The 20,937-nt window shown below is 43.0% G+C and overlaps 1 protein-coding gene across 8 annotated transcripts in view; it reads left to right on the top strand.

Annotated features, from left to right (window-relative positions):
* RAI14 (retinoic acid induced 14) overlaps positions 1–20,937 on the top strand; it is a 132,816-nt gene that overhangs the window by 33,694 nt on the left and 78,185 nt on the right. The window lies entirely within an intron of this gene.

The raw sequence follows: 20,937 nt of genomic DNA, 5'->3' as shown, positions 1-20,937 counted from the left end.
GTAACTAAAAGCATCCTCAAATCTCCAGAGTTATCCAAGAGCTTCTGTGGATGGAGGCAGGGGACAGTTTTATATGGAGGTTTCATAATGGATTACTGCTTTTATTTCAAAGGGGGCAAGAGGGCTTCAGGGTTGAATAGGCAGATTTGCTGGGTAATGGGAAGTCTGTCCAAATGACACATGTTCATGATGATCCTGTCTTGTGTGTGCTGTCTTGGTTGTGACGGTTTTTTAAAAACTTTATTCATCTTTTTTTCTTTTTCATGTAATAGACTGAAAATGGCCATTATAAAATGGTCATATTTTTTGTACCTAGTAAAAAGCAATATAATGTGCTTACACTTTGTACTACTATTAGGGGTGTGTGTGAGATGATAAAATTATATATATATATATATATATATATATATAAAAACCAAACATGTAGGCAGAATAGATTAGAGTAATCTATTACCAAAGAGGTCACCGTTCTTCCAGCTAAGTCTTGGAATCTGTAAGATTCCATAACACAACTTTTTTTTTAAATCTGAAATTAATGTCATAACCAAAAATATCATCATAACCCAAGCATGGAAGGATCAATAGCTTGAATTGTCTGCAGAAGCCAACTTATCACTGATACCCATATTTCATTGTCTGCATAAAATTGCTGTTCGAAAAACAAGTTGACCATCTTACTCTGCATTAGCTTAACTTTCTGAAGTCTTCAGATATGTTTTTCCTGAGACTAAATGTCCATATCCACTCTTAACATAGTTGTTAGGATTTATGCAGCTCACAAGTTAGCTCATTAAATAATGTTAATATTTTTAAATTTCAGTTTTAAAAAATGTTTCGATTTTTGTACTGATGAAAATCCCAATGAATGAAATCCTCTCTATCTGTAGGAACAAGGTAGCAGTAAGACAAATCTCCAACATACCCTGCCATGCTGGTGTATGTCGGCCCAGATGCTTGTGTATTTAGCTAGTCTATGCAATGTTATTTTTTCTCTTACCTACTTTAATTGCATACAGTTTGTCTTTAATTTGAGTGTAAGCTCTTCGAGGCAGGGACTGGTTTTCTGTGTCTGTACAGCACATAGCATGATGGGAACCTGATCTTGATTTGGGACCTTCTGGGTGGTATTGAAGTGCAACTAGTAAAACATCACTTGAAATTTGAGCAGTGCCTATGGCTCTGCAAACATCTGAGCAGTTTTATTCACAAAGTATTGCCCATTACTGCATGTAGCCATCCGAGTAACTACATTGTTCGCAAACTGCAGGTTGGACATCTCTTATCCAGCACCCTCGGGACCTGACTGGTCCCAAACCAGGGAATTTGCTGGACTAGAGATGCTTCCCTGCCACAGCCCCCAGCCACCGATTCTTCCAGCTGGTGCGGGAGGAGATGCAAAGGGACTGCAGAGGGCTCCAGCAGCCCGCACTGCCATAGGTTCCAGCTGCACTATACCGCAGGCTACAGGCTTTGGCCCTGGTTGGGCTGCCAGGGACTTGGGCTCCAGTCCCAGCCCCTGGGCTCTGGCTCCACTTCCGTGTGCTCTGGCCCCACGCTGCCATGGGCTGCTGGGGCTTTCTCCAGCCCCGGCCTGGTCCCTCTGCCGTGGGCTGCCAAGAGTGTGAGCTCCTGCCCTGCAGCAGCCCATGAGCTCTGGCCCGAATTCTGCCTGCTGTCTGGGGCTCCTGATCTGGTCCCAGTGCCGCAGGCTGTCAGGGGCTGTTGCCAGCTCCTCTCCCATCCTGCTGCTTCACCCCGACCCCTCCTTGTTTGCCCTTCTGCCACTAGGGTACCGGGATTCTCTGATCAAGGAACATCCACAGTCCTGCCTACCACAGATGTTGCCAGACGAGAGAATTCCTGTTTTGGGAGGTGCAACCTGTAGGACCGTTCCATTAGCTGAACTGTGCAAATGCTATGATCAGAGATAACTAGTGAGAAGGCACCACAGCGGTGGGGGGCAGCACTGGCCACATGAAACCCCCCTCACCCCCCCAGCCCAGGGAAGGGTGGGACACCCCTTCTCTGCCTCAGGTCTTGCTTCTCCACACCCTTGCTCCACTTCTTACTATGGAGAGCAAAGCAGCTGGGATTGCTCTGCTCCAATTTGCCCCCTGCCTCTACTGGTGTGTGCAGGAAGGAAGGGCAGCCCCCTGCTGTGGATGCCAGACTTCCCCCCCCCCCACACACTAGTCCCCCCCCCCCCCCTGGATGGCTCCTCTCGCCCACAGTGTTTGGCAGGAACGTGACTGCTCGTGACACCCACCCCCATTCATCACCCCGACTATGTCAGCGGCACAGGAATTTACACAACTTTGCAAATGAGTCTATTAGGGCAGATAAATCAATGTTTGGATGTATTAGCTTTGCTTTTTGGTTGCATGTGGAATCTGCTTCTTACTCCGCTCCCTTGCTCTTAGGATACTTGTAATCTTTGGTAGCCTGTCTGCTCACTAGGATTTCCAGCTTTCTAATTTCACAAAACCGAACACCCTTGCTTTACCTCCCCTCTTCCCCATTCACTCCAGCCCCCTGCCCCTCGCTTACTCTCTGCCACTCTCATTCACTTTAATTTATCTGGAGCAGGAGGCTGAGGTGCAGGAGGGGATGAGGGCTGGATGTGGTCCCTGGCTTGCCTGGAGCTGGCCCTCAAGGCTCTGCCCAGCATTGGGGAACCTGTGCTGGAGCTCCAGTTTCCCACTCCCCGCAATGCCCTACTGTGGGGCTGGAGCACACAAAATTTACTAGCCTGGGCCTCGAGGCTCTGGTGTGTGAGGGGAATGTGGGGAGTGTCTTTCTGCTGCTTAGTCAGGGGCCACATCAGTGAGCATTGTGTGGTGTGTTTTTTGCATTTCCCACTTGCGTGCGGCCAACCTACTGATTTTTCTGTGGGTCAGCAGGCCCTGACCCTGAAAAGGTTCCCCACCCCTATAACAGAGGCAGGACAGTATTGTGAAATATACAGTTGCAACCAGATTCTGAATGAGAGATCTGAAAACAGGCAGGTCACTGAAAGGAAATGGCGGTGTGGGAGTTTCGGAGTCTATATCTAGAAATCATTGGATCTCAGACAATGTATTTTATTTTTTAAAAGGTTAATTCTTAAAAGTTTTTGTGATATTGGTGGGTGAGTTAAATACATTTCCTTGTGTTTAGGCACTGACGGGTCAAGCTTTCTATAATTTGCTCTTCTGATAGCAGAAAGGTCTGAGATGTGCCTCCTGATGTGCTTTACTTTCTGTGTTCACTTCAGAAAGGCTGTGGACTCCATTTGTCCTAGGGCATCTGCTGCTGCTTGGACAGACACATTATGCTGACTCTTTGCCCACCCATTAACATTCCTGCCCTACTTTCTCTTGGTGCAGGCATATTATCACTTCTTGTTTTTGTTGGTCTTGTTTCCTGCCTCTGTCCACACTAACCCATTTGTGACAAGCGGAATTAATATTGTGTGTACTTCCTGCTGTTATACTGGCAAAAGTGCTGTGAACAGCACGGCAGCTTGTGTGCGGAAACTGCACCAGGCTTGCTCTGAAGTAGCTCCTGTTTCAAGCAGTAGAGCACACGGTTGTTCAATGCACATACTAAAACTTTTGTTTTTTAAACTAGAAGTTGTTTTTATTTAGACTACTTGTTTTGCAAGCCCAACCTTATTGTTGCTAGATTGCTGTGGTGTATTATTTATCATGCCATGTTGTCAGGAGACAAGTCTCACTGATACTGTTGATTTGTGACAAGGGTCAGTTCAGTTAAATGCCATGTTCATAGTTACCTGGCAATGCACAGCAGTACTACATGTCAGTAACCTTATTTGTATTTAAGATGGTAGTACACAAGAAAGGGTGTTGAATTTCAGCTGGTGATGCTTCCGGTTTCTAACTTGACTTCCTTTTATTGCCATGATTATTATGTTTTATTATTTTTATACTGGGGCGGGTAAGGTGTCATGTATGTGATGCTGGTTCAAGAGAGATGCAAATAATGGCACAGGCTGGTGATAAGTACAATGTGGGCAAGCAGGCATCGCACAAGTTTCTTCAGACCTTCAAGTGCTCCTCTGTCTTTTCCCAGTAGGAAATTGTCAATTTGTGGTACTTGTGGTATCTCTTTTGTTTTTGTTTTGAATGTGGCCACATGTTCTGCAGCTAGAGACTTGGGCCAAGGTGGTTACCAAACCCATGTTTAAAAAAAAAAAAAGTTTCAATTCAAATTTTTTTAGGCAACAAGGAGGAAAACATCTAATAATTAGAACTGAAAGCAGCATAGATGTTAGCTCAATTGCAAACTCTGTTGCTGGCTTCTTGTACAACTTGGAGTAAATCACTTTAATGTCTCTACGGTCTGTCAGATGGGTAATCTCTACCTCATGAAGCTTCATTTATCTAATGCAGGGCTTCTCCACTTGACTCTGGACTGCTTGTGGTCCAGTCAGCACACAGCTCTGGCCCACCTGACATCCTTAGCGCCTTACAAGTAGGGATATAAAATTCCATTTAATTAGTTAACTGGTTATCAGTTAAGTTTAACCGGTTAACTGATTAAAAAGGGCTTGTGGGGGGGCATTCCAACCTACTGGGCTGCAATGCCCCTGTACCCTCCCCCCTGCCCACAATGACTGGGCTAGAGAGGCCCCCGCTCTGCAGGCAGGGGTTGTTCCCGCCCAGCTACTTCTAACCCTGTGCTGAGCTGCCCGCTTCCAGGCTGGCAGTTGGAAGCCTTGCACAGGGCCAGAAGCAATAGCATTGATGGGGGAGCTGTCAGCTTCCAGCTAGCAAGCCTGCATGGGCCAGGAGCCGGCAATCCAGTGGGGCTGGAACAGCCCTTAACTGTTTCCCAGGAGCAGCCTGCCACAGGCAAACTGTTACCTGGTAAGGGTGGTGCTTACCAGGTAACTGGCTACGTATTCACATCCCTGCTTACAAGTGGCATGTATATTGTGTGAATGTGGCCCACATAACAGAGCTTTGTGTGTGATCCACGATGCTAGTTAGGTTGAGAACCACTGTGCTAATGTTAATCACGCATCTTCAGTTAGACAGTGCAATCTAAGTGTAAAATGTGGGGTTGTTCTAATGAAAGGTGTCTGAAGAATACCACCTAATTCTGATCTCTCAGGAGAGTGATCAATGAGTTGTTAATGCATAGCTGAAATGTATTTGGATTTTTTGTGCGATGGTAGCATAGGAATGTAAGTGTTCTGCCATAGTGTCTTTCTTTTCCCAGCCCATACAAGGGAGTTTCCATACCTGGAACTTAAATGTATAATTGTTGCTTTGTTTTTTCTAATGTAATCTAATACTTTTAAAAAAAGTGACTTGACCTCAATTTGACTTGGTAATTTATTCTTGAAATGCTAAATTGCCTGTTTCCTCTGACATTGATTCAAAATGATCCTCTGATGTCTGTTTCCAGATACTGAAATAAAATTGAGCACTGCCTAAAAATAATCTGCCTAAATATTACTTAAGGTTACAGTTCTTACTGCTTTTATGTAATAGGTCCCTCCTCCCTCCTATCACTGAATAATTTGCCCATGTTTGAGCAACTGTGTTTAAGGCAGCAAGGCTTCTTAAAACTGTGATGCTATTGGATTCTTTCATAAGAGACATCTTGGTGATCTGAAACAATTAATGTTAAGTACACATCCACAAGATCGATGCCATGCCCCCAGCTTTGGAAGTGTCAGAACCCAATGGAGTCTTGCTCTTCCTGCATGGGAGCAGCCCTGCAGTGTTACTGCTTCTTTAGATTGAATCTCTGGGGCTCTGGTACTCTGGTGTCACACCAGGAGCTCGGTTATACTCATTGTAGAGACTTCTACACCTTTCAGGGAGGCGTGCACCTCACCAAGCATTTACAGTGACACTAAAACAGCATTGTCAAAACAGTGTAAGATGTATTAGTCAGCCAGTCTTACATGCTGCATTTTGAAGAAAGCATATTCAAGTTATGCATATTCCTATTCAAAACACGTTTCCATAAAAATAGTGGAGTAGCATGCATAGCCCAGGCCTTCAATGCTCCCACAGCCTCTTGCAGCCTTATCACTTTGACCTTCTCGGTACTTGTCTCTTGCTGTGATTAGTGGGCTACTACCCTCTTCCACCCCCACCACTGCTGAACACATGCTGTGTTAGCACAAACACAGAATGTACATCAAGTATATTTGAAGTTTGGCTGGACACTTCCTAGGGGCAATGTTTAGAAGGCTGGTTTCTATGAAAACGCATAAATTGAAGGGCTAGTGATCATCTCCTTTGGTACCCTATCCAGCAAGGTGCTGAGCATCCTCTACATCCAATGAGGAGTTGCTCAGCAGTTTATAGGATGTGAGCCCTTGCACACTAACTCCGCTGACCTCAATGGAGTTATTCCTCATCTCAGGCCCAACAGCTTGTGTGGGATTTCAGATGCAGTGTCAGTTTCCATACACAGCTGAAACACATCCTTTTTCCTCCATATGTTTTTGAGTAATCCTTAGTGATTAAGCAAAACAAGTAGGAAAGAATGTGATCTTGTTATATACTGTGATTGCAATGACCCCTTCTTTGAAATAAATCAGTTTTTTGTCAGCAGACTTATGTCTGCATAAGCATACCACATTGCTACAGACAGGAAATGCCCTAGTCTGTGACCTCGTCTCTCAGGGAAAATCAAAGCTTCCATTAAATTAAAAAAAGCCCCTCTAACTCCTCATAGCTGGAGACAAAAGGCAATAATATGCATGACTTTTTTTGTAGGTTTAACAATGTGAAACCTGATATTTGAATTATGTTTGTAACTTAATTTTTAAAAATGCAATGGAAAAGGGTGAGATCAGATGTAATTAAGACTGTATTACACACAGGAAATGATTTTAGTCAGTGGTGCCCCTCCCCCCATATCCACCCCATTCCTCTACCCTTCTCTTGTCTTCTCAGAACCATCCTTATTTCACAGTCCTGTTTAAGTTGCTGTGAGAATTTTGATGGGGGCAGGGGTAGGTTTGGATGTGTACTTAAATTGCATCACTGCATGTTCCTTATCTGCAATTAAGGAAGAACTTTCTGATTTGGTTGTTAAGCATAGTTTTAAAAGTAAGTCAACAATGAGAAGCAGGAATGTTATTTGTACACATGTTCTGATTCATTGGAAGAAAATGGCATTCACTACATGTGAAATAGTGATAGATTAACCCTAAATCCTGTATAAGTACTTTTGGTTAATCTTTAATTAGAAAACAAGGGCGATAGTTATCAAAAGTAATTTTTCAGATACATGCAGTATGAGGGCTGCTTTCGTGTTCACTTCTGATTTTCTCCCCCTCCCCCCACCTGCCTTTTGCTGGTCTTTTCTCAGCAAAGTAGTCTGACTATATATATATTGATTCTGCTAACACAGAGAAGAGAATAAACCAAGTGAATTTAAAATACTTAGAAATTTCCATGCCAAATCTAAGGTTACCAACTACAAGAATTACTCCCACCCGGATTTGAGATGTCAGATTCATTAATGTCTACTTTGTGGCTGGATTTCTTTGGTATACTCCTCAATCTCCAATTACTCTTTGAAAATAAATATGTTCTTGTGGAAAAGAGACTCTGAAAGTAGCATTTCCAGCAAACCGCTGAGGGATTAGCATACGTGCTGTTTGTGCATGTTGTGTACACATCTGAAAACTTGGATTTGGGTACAGTGATTAGAGCAGAAATAAGGCAAAACTAGCTTCCACGTATGGAATGCTGTTTCTGTCTGATTACTGGTAAGGTGTATCTTTTTCGCTGCGCATTACAGTGAAAGGCAAATGTTGCCAAGCAGGATTATGGCTATTTTGGAATTGTTAAATTGCATGGCCAGGAGCAATCATAACTACTGGCCCCCATATTCATGAAGCACGTTTATTCTTCTTACCACGCTAACCTCCCAGTGCTATAATAAAAATTATACCAAATTCACTTGTAATATTTGTTTTACATTTACTTCATAATGAGTCATTTCAAGCACATACTCTTGTTTCGTGTTCCAAAACCAACCCAGTGGTCCTCTTAAAATATCCTTAAATAGTAACATTAGACATTAGTCCATACTTCCCTCTTCTCCCTGTCCTGCCTCCCCCCCCCCCCCCAACTTGGATATTAACTCATGATGTCTGAAGCATGACAAAATGAGATAAATGGAGTAGTAATGGTTGGACATATTAGCAGTTGTAATTCTGAAATATTTGGTTTGTGTCTGACTTTAGTGTGTGTGTGTGTGTGTGTGTGTGTGTGTGTGTGTGTGTGTAGTTGTTGAAGATGTTGATTTATTTTCTCAAGTTCAGTAGCTTTGGTTGCTAGGCTTAGGTAATTCAGTGTAACTGTTTACAAAAAAGAAATATTTGTACAATAAAGTGTAGAGAGTTTGGAGCGCTCATTAGAAAATCCAGCATGTATAACAATAATTAACCATTGGCTAGTATTACATGCCTTCCACTTCAGAATCTACAATTAGGATTGAATGCCTGCTATATGATATTAAAAGTCCAGCTGTTAAACACTGTATTAGGCTTAGGCTTTAGTGAAGGAAGATAATTGTAATTGATTTAAACTATAACACAATATAAAGTGTACAGTGCTCCCTTTATATTTGTTTGTAAACATTTTGTACTATAAAACAAGCTATACTATTTTTCAATTCAAGTACTATAGCGCAATCTCTATTAAGAAAGTTGAACTTACAAATGTAGAATTGTGTGCCAAAAAACCTCCATAAAAAAACAAAACAAAATGTCAGTCTACAAGTCCATTCAGTCCTATTTATTGTTCAGCCAGTTGCTCAGACAAATGAGTTGGTTTGTATTTGTAAGAGAGAATGCTGTAATGTCACATTATAGTGAGAACAAACATTCACATGGCACATTTATAGCTGGCATGGTATTTGATCAGATATGCTGAACATACGTCTCTTGATGTTTCATTGCACCTATTTTGGTCATGGGTTCTGTTTGATAGCAATACAGAGCAGTGCAGACCAACAAATATTCATTTTCACCATGAGAGTCAGATGCCACTGGGAGAAGGTTGGTTTTCTTTTTTCTGCTGCTTCAGGTTCTGTAGTTTCTGCATTGGAGTGTTGCTCTTAAGATTTCTGAAAATATGCTACACTTCAGATCAAATGCTGTAGCTGTTTTTACAAACTTCAAATTGATAGCCCATGTGCTGTTAAATTTGCAATAAAAGTGCTCTTAAAATGAACATGTGCTGGGTCATTCTGTGAGACAGCTATAACGTGAAACATTATAGCTGAATGCATGTAAAACTGAACAGAATATGTACCATTCTCCCCCCAGTAAGTTCAGTCATACATTTAATTAACATATTTTTAAACAAGCACCCTCAGCATAGAAGCATGTCTTTTGGAATGGTGGCTGAAGCATGAAGGAGCACACGAATGTCTAGCAACTCCACCTATAAAAGTGCCATTCAAATGCCTAGTCTCACTTGCAGGTGACATTGTATATAAGAAGCAGAGAAGCAGTCAGTATTATCTCCCATTAATGTAAACAAACTAATTTATCTTAGCAATTGGCTTAGCAAGAAGTAGGACTGACTGGACTTGTGGGCTCTAAAGTTTTACTTTTTTTTTTTCTACAGTTATGTAACCAAAAAGAAATCTACATTTGTAAGTTCTGCTTTCACGATACAGAGATTGCACTACAAAAGTGGTTTCCAATTTTATACTGGGAACCAGCAAACACATTCACAAACTTCTGGTGGACTGGTAACAATTATTTGCATATTCATCATGCAAATAATAATAAATATGCAAATAAAATGTTTGCCAAAATATGTACCCCAGCCCCTTGCCTCAGGCCCCTCTTGAACTCTACCCCTGAGTCCTGTGTACCCCCCAATATTACAGTGTTTAGCCATGCCTGCCAGAGCCTTAGTTGCCGGAGCAGGCCCTGCCCCCCCGCTGGAGCAGGCCCTGGCACCCACCACTGCAGCTGCTCTCCATGCAGCCCCGCCAGCTGAGCTGTGTAGCAGCTACCATAGCTGGAACCAGGGCTGTGGTGAGACTGCCCCACTAGGGACAGCCTCACTGTGGCCCCAGCTCCAGCCATAGCACACTCACCTGTCAGCCTCCCCGCTCACCCTGCTGCTGTTTGGAGGAAGTGGGCGGGAAGGGAATTCCCTTATGGGGAACCCCAGTGGGCAGGGCTAATTAAAATTGGGGGGGAATGGCCTGGAAATGTACCATGGCCCAGAAAACTGGTATCTGCAGCTGGGTGGTTGGGAACCACTACACTACAGTACTTCATAAGGTGAATTGAAAAATGCTGTTTCTTGTATCCTCTTCATATTTGTAATCAAAATAAGGTGAGCACTGTACACTTTGGCTGTGTCTACACTGGCATGAATTTCCGGAACTGCTTAAAACAGAATACTATTCCGTTTTCAGTTTTTCCGGAAAAGGAGCGTCTACATTGGCAGGCTGCTTTTCCGGAAAAGCCCTTTTTCCGGAAAAGCGTCTGTGGCCAATGTAGACGCGCTTTTCCGGAAAAGACTACTGGGCTGTCTACACTGGCCCTTTTCCAGAACAGTGTTCCGGAATAAGGACTTATGCCCGCGTGGGAGCAGAATAGTTTTTCCGGAATAGCAGCTGATTTTGTACAGTAGATCGTCGTTGCTTTTCCGGAAATTCAAGGTCCGGTGTAGACAGCTCGCAGCTTATTCCGGAAAAGCGGCTGATTTTCCGGAATAAGTGGCCCAGTGTAGACACAGCCTTTGTATTCTGTGTTGTAATTAAAATCAGTATATTTGAAAATGAAGAATAATATCTAAAATATATAAATAATAAAATAGCAAGTGACATTTATTAACTGTATGATTGACAGCCCACTTGGCAGAGCTGAACAGTGATTCTTCATTAAGGCAGGATCTGCTGCTCTTGTCTCCCTCCACAGAGGAGAAAATGAGCTGTTTATTCAAATAATAAAAGTGGATTTTTTTTTTTTGTGTGTGGTGTGAAGAAGGGTTGAACCTTTGAGGCAATCTAATCTTTTCTCCTTCCTTTGCAGTTCACCGTTAGAATGTGTCCTAAAGAAATTGGTGTTAGGGTAGATCTCCTTTGTGGTGACTTTTTATTTTGAGCCCACAGGAAGCAGTTTTTGCTTGTAACAAACAGCTCTGTGTGGGGGACCTGAATTTCATTTAAAATGGATAAATGGAAACTTACAGCTGACATAAAAATGTCATTCATATTCTATTCATTGTGCTTCAGAAAGGTTTCATTTGAGCTAGTAGTGCTGCTTAATTTGCCAGAAAGCACTATCTCCCTCCCTCCCCCAGAAGTTGCACCATCTCCCTTACCCAGTAGTACTTCCAAATGTATTTCTCCCATTTTCTTGTCACTGCACAGTTTTACTAGGGCTCTCATTTTATATAGTTCGTGCCATCTGTGCACATAAAGTATCAATTGACTGTCAATCGTGTTTGAGTTTCCTGCATTATATTTTTTTGTTTAGCAGCATGTAAGCGTAATTTGTATTTTGTGGATTTCATTCAAAGGAGTAAATCCAATCATGACACCAAAAAGATGAAAGACGTATTATGTGACAAAATTAGATACAACTTTAAAGGGTTGTGTTTTTATGAGCAATGTTAATTACAGTGATCTTAACTCTTCTATTACAGTAATGGTGGCAGAAACCAACAGTTAACATTGATTGGTACTTGCTCATTTAATGTTTCTCTTTTTGGCTTAGTAGGTAATCTTGCCAAACCTGCCATGGACTGTAGACACCTGGGAACTTTAATTCTATGAGATTTACAAGAATACTGATCTTGGCTCGCATGGTTTAAAATGGCTGTTAAACTATACCGTATTCATGCAGTTTTTTATTGTTATTCATGCAGTTTTTTATTGTTCTGGGATTTTAGGAATACACTTTAAAAAAAGGCCTAGTCTGTTCTGTTAAAAATGGCACATGACAATAGCTTTGACATATTTGCTCCAGTATGTGTTCTGGAAAGTAATCTAAGAAATGCTTTTACATAGATAGGAGGCTTTATTCTGGCTGAAAGAGTAAGGTTAAGCAGATTTCTAGAGGGATACATTTGATTATGTTGTAAATGTAATTATATTCTGTAGAGGTTAGGTGAGATTATAGGGTGATTTTTCTTTTATACAACTGGGAAGGCTTTTATGAGGGACATCTTTCTGTAATTTTTTTTAAGCATCTACTGAGCAGAATAATCCTGGAAAAAAAAAAACACATTTATAGATGGGAAGTTAAGGTACAATAGCAGGATCTTGGAATGCATTTGGTAGAGTTTCATCAGAAGAGGTGATGAAAAGGACAAGAAGACTTACTGACACGGTTATGAGTTTTGGTTCTGCTAATGGAAAATTGCTGAATGGAGCCAGGTTCTAACTCTCTAACCTTTCTTATTTTCAAGCACGGATGTGGCTTCTGTCTATACTTAAGTCAGTATACATGGTTAAAGGGATACATGGTTAAAGCATAGTTCTGTTTTGCAGTATAGATGAGACATAATTGTCCATGAGTCATACTTGGTTGACAAGGATACTTAGCCACAGTTGTTGCTAGCATGGTCAGCCTACCTCAGTGATTCTCTACCTGTGTACTATTGTGGGCTGCATATGTTTTCTAGTGTGTAATGTGGGCCACATCCAATACTACTTGTATGACCCTGCGGGTGTTGCATGGGCTGCAGTTCTGTGCTGAATGGGCCACAGGTTGAGGACCACTGGTCTACCTTAATGAGGCCATGGCCACCGTAGCTGTTTAAGATTTCCCCAAAATTACTGGGGAATTGTGTTTAAACTGTCACTTGTTTTTTACAGTACTCTCACTCTAACCTGGAATAAATTAAAGCATTTTGGTTATGCCTAAATTCTAGCACTCCTATAAAATGACTTGTCTGCATCCACAACTTCTGCTGCCTGCTCCTATCCCCCTTTCCTCCATAGTGAGCCCCTTTAACTTGTCTCAGTTGTTTTAACACCCATTCTTAGACATGCCCCAACTCTCTCTTCATGAACTGGGCTATCTGGAGGAATGCTCTCTTCAGGACCAGACTGTTTCCAGTCCTATTTTCCTTGTTCCACTTCCCACCGCCTGACCAAAGCGGGGGAGAGGGGGACATAGGGAAGAAGGGAACATTTCAGATGCAAAACAAGAATGGAGTGGGGGTGGGGCTATTTTTTTTTTTTTAAATATGGAGTTCCTTATTACCTCAGGCACCAAAGTTATCATACTTTACCTTTGGCCTCTTATCCAGCAGTTGCTTGGGAGAAGACTGATGATGCTCCATTATGGGATATATGCTGGTGTTTTGAGGTTACAAGAGCTCATAGTATCTTTCCTTTCTTCTTCGAGTGATTACTCATGTCCATTATGTGGGTGTGTGTGCGTGCGTCATCAGAACTTTTTCCTTTAGCAGTACTCGTTGGGATAGCAGGGGAGCTATATCAGCTAATATATATCCCTGTTGGCCATCACCCCCTCAGTTCCTTCTTACCACTTGTGACAATCGTTGGAACTTGCTTTGCAAGCACCTCTTAGCAGTTCCATCTGTTCCAAGACATTTTTCTCTCAGTTTTTTGTTCCCTAAGCCCCATGCTTCTGGCAAAGAACAGGTTTTACTCACTCTGGATGTTAGGAAAGCTTTAGCTTTTTATTTAGACACTGGCTCGTGAGGCTAGGGAAGATGCAGTTCTGGGTAGGGCTGACCTCCACTCAATGGAAGGTTAAAACTCCGACCCTGCCTCCTGGGGTTTTGCTTTGGAGTCACCTAAATGGAATGGACATGAGCAATCATTCGAAGAAAATGGCTACATACCTTCGTAATTGTTGTTCAAGATGTGTTGCTTATGTCCATTCCAAATCCCGCCCACCTCTCCTTCAGAGTACTCTGTTAAGAAAGACTGAGGGTGGTGGACTAGCATGAATATATATTAGCCGATATAGCGGCACCACTCCAGGGGGCTCTCCTGCTGGCCCAGTGGGTAATGCTAAGGGAAGACTTTCCGACGATGCGTGCACAAGTACATGAAATGGACATGAGCAATACCTCTTGAAGAACAACAGTTACCAAGGTAAGTCATGTGTCTTTTTATGCGTGTATGGATGCTAATGCAAGAAGGAGCCATTCAAACTAGGTAGTGGAACAAACCAATGATCTGAACAGGTGCAAATACATATATTTTGCATGTTGTCCAGAAAGTTGTGTTGTCAGGTATTGTGGGATAATGGATTGGGTCAGTGCCCACAATTACTGTAGGGAATGTTGTGCATGGATGTGATGCTGACTTATTTGAGCATAATGCACTACAGGCAGTCCCCGACTTACGCGGATCCGACTTATGTCGGATCCGCACCTACGAACGGGGCTTTCTCGCCCCAGAGGTCGAGGTGGCGGATTGCTGCCTGCGAGCTCCGGGGCGAGAGAGCCCCGTTCGTAAGCTGCTCCCGGTGTCCCTGGTCTGCTGGAGACTGTCTCCAGCAGACCAGGGGCACCGGGACTGAAGCTGCAGCAGCGGCGGGTTCCCGCGCTTCTGAGGCTTTGCTCTGCTGTGCTTCAGTCCCGGTGCCCCTGGTCTGCTGGGGACGGTCCTCAGCAGACCAGGGGCACCGGGACAGAAGCCGCAGCCGCGGCGGGGTCCCGCGCCTCTGAGACTTTGCCAGAGCAAAGCCTCAGAGGCGCGGCACCCTGCTGCTGCTGCTGCGGCTCTGCTCCCCGTGTCCCTGGTCTGCTGGGGGGGGGGGGACCGCTAGTGTGCCCCCCCCCAGCAGACCAGGCTTTTGTTGTGGACCCTGGGGCAGAGCAGCTGGGGCGCTGCCGATTGGTCCTGCAGCGCTGCTCTGGGCACTACTGGACCAACCCGGCAGCACCCCAGCTGCTCTGCCCCAGGTCCTGATTCAGCTGCTGCTGGTCAGTTTCAACAGTGGCTGAATCAGGACGCCTGGGGCAGAGCAGCTGGGGTGCTGCTGGGTTGGTCCAGTAGCGCCAAGGAGCGAGGAGCAGTGCTACTGGAGCAACCCAGCAGCACCCCAGCTGCTCTGCCCCAGGCGTCCTGATTCAGCCACTGCTGAAACTGACCAGCTCTGCCCCAGGCTTCCTGGAATCAGCCGCTGATCAGTTTCAGCAGCAGCTGACTTGGGGACGCTTGGGGTTCTTAAGTTGAATCTGTATGTAAGTCAGAACTGGCGGTCAGTTTCAGCAGCGGCTGAATCTGGACGCCAGTTCCGACTTACATACAGATTCAACTTAAGAACAAACCTACAGTCCCTATCTTGTATGTAACCCGGGGACTGCCTGTATTTCACCTTTCATTAGTTCAGCTGCATCGTGCATGCAACTCTCTAGTGCAGTGTTCTCAACTTACTTGCCATTGTGGACTGCATGTGCAGCTCTCTCTCACTTGCCATTGTGGACTGCATGTGGGATGCCTCCATGAATATGTATACTACCTGTATGGCTCTGAGGACATCACATAGGCTGCAGCTGGGCGCTGCTTGGGCCACAAGAAGGCTGCAGGTTGAGAACCACTCCAGTGCAGCAGAGACTGTGTATATTACAAGGGACAGAATTGCTGGCTCCTGGGAAAGATCACGCTGCTTGGGGCTCCAGCAGTGATTTAAAGGGTGTGGGGTAGCGGCAGCGAATCCCGGGCTCTTTTGAATTGCTGGGCCCCAGGGCAGTTGTCCTTTACCCCTCCTCCTGTCTGTGGGCCTAATGGGCTACCTCCAGACCAGTGGCACTACTACGGGCACCTGCATGGCCCCACAATACGCCAACATTTTTATGGCTGACCTGGAACAGCGCTTCCTCAGCTCTCGTCCACTTACGCCCCTTTTCTGCCTATACTACATCGATGACATCTTCATCATCTGGACCCATGGAAAGGAGACCCTGGAAGAATTTCACCACGATTTCAACATATGCTTCAACCCCTCAGACAGAGACCTACACCTACATGATCTGGAGCATTACCTCACCTACCTTGTGTCTTTCATATCCTGGGACCAATAAGGCTACAAGAATATTGCAAGCATATTTTAGAATTCAGTTGTTATATTTCTTTCTGGAGTTTGAAGATTTGGGAACTTTTTTCCCCCCATGTAACACAACAAGAAAAATAAATGTTTAGACAACCTGACCTTTGAGAAAAGGTTAAGAAAAACTACCATGCTTAGTACTGAACAAAGAAGACTGAGGGGGACCTGGTTTCTGTGTGTTTCTTGCACATGTTTAAAATATATAGTATAAGAACTCCTCTTAAATAATAGGTCCGCCACATTTGGTATGCAGCTTCCTTTTATCATGACTTAAAAAGCAACATGGTCAGAGTTTGGTTCTGCCAGGATATGGGGTATGCCTGGAATTCAATTGTTTTTCTCATAAAATGGAAAGGGAGGGGATTGGTAGGAGGGAGTTATTCTGCAGATGACCACAGGAGGGTAGCAATGGGCATCAGGACAGCCATAACCCCATTGATCCTGCAGGGGGGCAGGAATGGAGAAAGGGACAGCTCTCTGCTATATATTTCAAAGCGTTTGTCTGTTTGTGGGTCTGTCACCCAAATAGGGGACATGCACCCCTCCCCCAGCTGTGCCCACTGCAGTGGCCATGGACAGGCATTTCTCACTTGGCTCCAAACTGCTGTGGTGAGAGTGTGCTGGGGTTGTCCTCTCTCCCCAGAACAGCCTATGTACTGGATCCCTCCTCTCCAGCTTCACCCCAGAACAATGATTTAAATCGGGTGGGGAACCTCAGATCAGGAGGAGGGGGGAGCGGATGTGGCCCCTGAGGCTCAGGGCACCCCCCCAGCATTGGTGAGCCCATGCTGGCACTCCAGCCCCCCTGTTGCCTCACTGCAGGGCTGGAGCACACAAAATCCACTAGGCTGGACCCCCTAGGCTCTGGTGTGCGAGGGGAATGGCAAGTCTGAAATGGACTTCCAAGAGAGGTTTTGGAATCGCCATCACTGGAGGCTTTGAGATTAGGTGGCACAAACGTGTGTCACAGATGGTCTGGATTTGTGGCCCTGCCTCAGTGGACTTGTGATTACATCTCTGTGCTGCCTGGCCCCACACTTCTATGATGATCTAATAAATGTTGCAACACTAGATGTATTGGAAAGTGGTCATAGAGGTGCTGCTGCCATGGGTGTTGTTTTCTGAGGCTGCCTGTTCTGCTGAAACATACAGAGCTTGGCTATATCAAGCTGAAGGAAATACACATTTTACCCAAGGTATTATCTTGTGAGTTCTGCTCTAGCTGTCTGGGAACAATCTCCTAGGTAACCAGGCTGTCACTTGCATAACTCAATAGCTCTGTCTAAATTAGGCGTGTCAATAGCAACTACATCCGTGTAACCATACTAGTTATTTAAATCTAAAAATAGTCCATGTGAGATTGGCCTCAGACTTTCTATGAAAGGGATCAGAGAGTTCAGTCCCAAGCTTCCTAGGCCAGAAGGGACTGAGGACATTCATGAAAAAGAATGAGCAGCCCTTGAGGCAGAGAGTAAATCTTTTCTTGTCTCCCTAGCGATCCTCCTCCAACTAACTAGAGGAACAGCATTGATGTGCTCTGGGAGGAGGTGCACATGCAGCCAACTAAACATGCATAGACTATTTCCATAGAATCCTAAAGCTGGAATGGACCTCAAGAGGTCATAGAGTCCAGCCCCCTGCCCAAAGCATCATCTTCCTTTTGGGTTTTCATCACTATTGTGAGAGTAAACGATAAATTGCTTGAACACATACAGTCTTGTGTCACTTTTTAAGATACATTACACAAAATCTAATAAAAATGGCTACTGTAAACACCAGGAGCGTTTTTATTTGTATATAGAGGTCAAACTGAGACTCATAAATTGCAGCCCTGTATTAATTTATTTCTGACTGAAATAAATTATTTATAATTGTGTCCTATGTTCAGATCTGTAGGGTATGAGCTCTCTCAGCATAGCAGAGCTAGTTATAGTGCTTCCAGTAAAGTAGAGCTTGTATTCTGTGTCAGGAAGTATGGAACATGTTGATAAAGCTCAGTTAGACCGGCTGTCCATTTTTCACTTCAGTTTTCCTGTTTTGATATTATTTGTTGACTACATTCATCTAAAGCTTTCCAGAGTGATCAAAATTACATAGTATTCTTTCTTTTGTGAGTGTGTTGCTTCCATTCTGATAAATTAAATGTGAGGAGTGTCATCCTTCTTACCATAGGCGCTTCCCTTGATTGCTGTTGTAACTTAAAATGACTAATGTTGTTTTAAGTGTATTTGAGAGGTTGCAGGTGACCTTGCAATGCTGTTAATGAAGCCTGGCCTTAGTGTTTACATACTAGCGTGTCCTTTGCACTATTGCATTCAACAGTAGGTTGGTATGCAGGCTCCTATATTCAAGAGAAGTGACAGAGGCAGCCTGTACCATAGGAAAGTATTGGAGGGCAGACAGCTTGGGGCAGCATATTGTGTTAGTGACAGGGTATGAAGCACACAGTTGCAGCATGGAGATTAAATTGACAATGACTTTGTGGTGCACGTGCTAAAAATGTATCTTCTCTTGTAACAAAACTGTTTCCACTGTGCAGTTATCAGAGCATCATAGGCTGTCTATAGATGCTGAAGAGTTGTTTGCTTTGCAAGTAGTTGGAAATTCATATTGAGGGACATTGCAGAGGCCTTGATTGTTTCGATGTACATATAGTTATCCTGAATTAGAATTGCTTGGGTAAGTGTGCCACTAACAGTAACCTCTTCACATTACTTTTGTATCTGACAGTAATAGGCTGTTTGAAACTTCACTTTGGTAATATTCCTCTGTCTGTCAAAATAAGATGCCAGGCTAAGAGTTCATAAAACAGGCTTTTCAAAAGAAACTGCAAAGCTGTTATGAAGTGAACGGATTTTTTTTCAAAATAAAAACCTGTGATTTCTAAAGGTAAAAATGTTTTAGAACCATAAAAAAATGGACCTCTTGTAAATTTTTGAAAAGGAGGCTCCTAAGTCCAGGCATGTGAATGAGGGTATTAGTCCTGGAGGAATTCTGTGCTGCTGCATGTGAGCAGAATTTGTGGTCCCTTACAAATTTCATTTCAGTCCTGTGCCCCTTCGCAGCAGCATGAGTGTGTCATTCTGGGAGCCTGGAGCAACCGGTAGGGAGGTTGTTAAATCCCAGGGGATGAGAGGGAGGGCTGGGGATGCCCTCATCAGTGAGTACCCTGCACCAGGCTCAACTGCTTATCCTGGCTGGATCAGGTGAAGGAGGGAGGGACTTGCTCTTCTGGGCAACTCTGGGTGCTCAAGCCCAGGGTTCACGAACATGGTTCAGGAGACTTGACCTTGAGTTTACCTTCCAGTGTAGACGCGGGATAAGAGACCTAACTTTCAAAAGTGTTAAGCACCCAGAATAATGTAAATTAACGTTTATTTCCTTAACTAGACTGTCGGGGGGGGGGGGGGGGAGGAGATGGTTACTGTAGCCTCTTTCTGTAAGAATTGAACATCAGCTACACTTACATCTTTATCAATCAGAATAACTGGATTTTTCCACCCTGAATTTCAGCTAATTAGTGACTTCAAATATTTGACTTTTTTAAAGACTACAATGTTGTAAAATACACATGGAATTTTTGGTATAAGAATTAAAAGTGTACCTGTTTAAAAATGTTCTTAAATGTGAAACTACTGTACAGTTTACACTTGCTAGAATAGAGTATTATATATTCATTAATTTTAAAACTGAAATGGAACTTGTAGTGTTAGGGGGGGAAATGTATGCTTTGAAATACTGAATCTCAATTTGCTGAACTTTTTTCATATAAAAGCTAATTCACTGTCTCTATTTTTTTAAGCTTCCCCTGATATGCCAATTTTTATAGATTCACATGGTATGCACAGGAGTTTTCTCATTAGTCAGAAACCAAATAGTAAACTATAGTTTCTTCTGCATTTTAAAAGAAAATAAGACTTTCAGCAGGCTAAACTTTTATGGCTTGCATGCATGTTGTCTAACTGAACTTTTTGGTAATCATGCACTAAATTTCAGCATTACTTTTACAGCATTACTAAAACTACATTTTAATTATCTTATTTTTGTTGCATTTATTTTCCAAGAACAATATTAAAAATGTTTATCTGGGATGTTCTTTTAAAATTTGTTGTCTTATTTGAGAATTACCTTTATTCAAAATAGATAGCCAGATGGCTTCAAGAAACACTTGCATAGATCACATTTGTCTAACGCCTTTCCTTTCTCTTGGGATCACACTACATTACATTACATCATATTTATATTTACAAGACAGAATTTTAATGGAACTTAGCCAGATGGTTGAGTCATCTGTTGTCTCTAGTTTTGAAAGTATAATCCTTTCATCTTGAAAAGACTATTACATGTATAGTATTTTTTTTTAACCATGTAAAATGTTGAAGGCCTTGTCTCTGGAAATGAGAATTATCACATTTGCAGCAGATTCTGTAACTGGTTCAATTAAGAAATATAAACATCAAAATTATACTGTAAAAGGAAAAAGTACAGATTGTAAATTAAATTGGGCTACAAATATGAAGGGGAGAAAATCCAATGATATAGAATAATCTTTTTGAGAATTTCCATTGTCATTGAATAATCTATAGACTTATTTCCTAGGGATCAAGCTCTACTTAAGATTAAAAACTAAAAATCTCTGGTTTTCTTCCCCCCTCCTCTCCAAATTATATGTGTTTTGGGATGAGGGAATATATGTTTTGAGGAGATGGAACTAAACTAGTCACTATTTCCCATCCTGGGAGCATTTGAAATCTTGCATCTGCTTATCCACTCATTTGGTGCTGTGTAAGACCCAAAACACAGCATACAATCGAAACAAGATTCATACAGTAGATGGAGACACTGGGGTAAAAAATAATGATTAGAAATATTTTTTTTTCTAAGTTGTCGTC

This window comes from Pelodiscus sinensis, chromosome 6 (genome assembly GCF_052426305.1).
Source record: "Pelodiscus sinensis isolate ZL-2025 chromosome 6, ASM5242630v1, whole genome shotgun sequence".
Classification (NCBI taxonomy): domain Eukaryota; kingdom Metazoa; phylum Chordata; order Testudines; family Trionychidae; genus Pelodiscus; species Pelodiscus sinensis.
The sequence above is the reverse complement of the archived record's forward strand: the minus strand, read 5'-3'. Positions and strand labels throughout refer to the sequence as shown.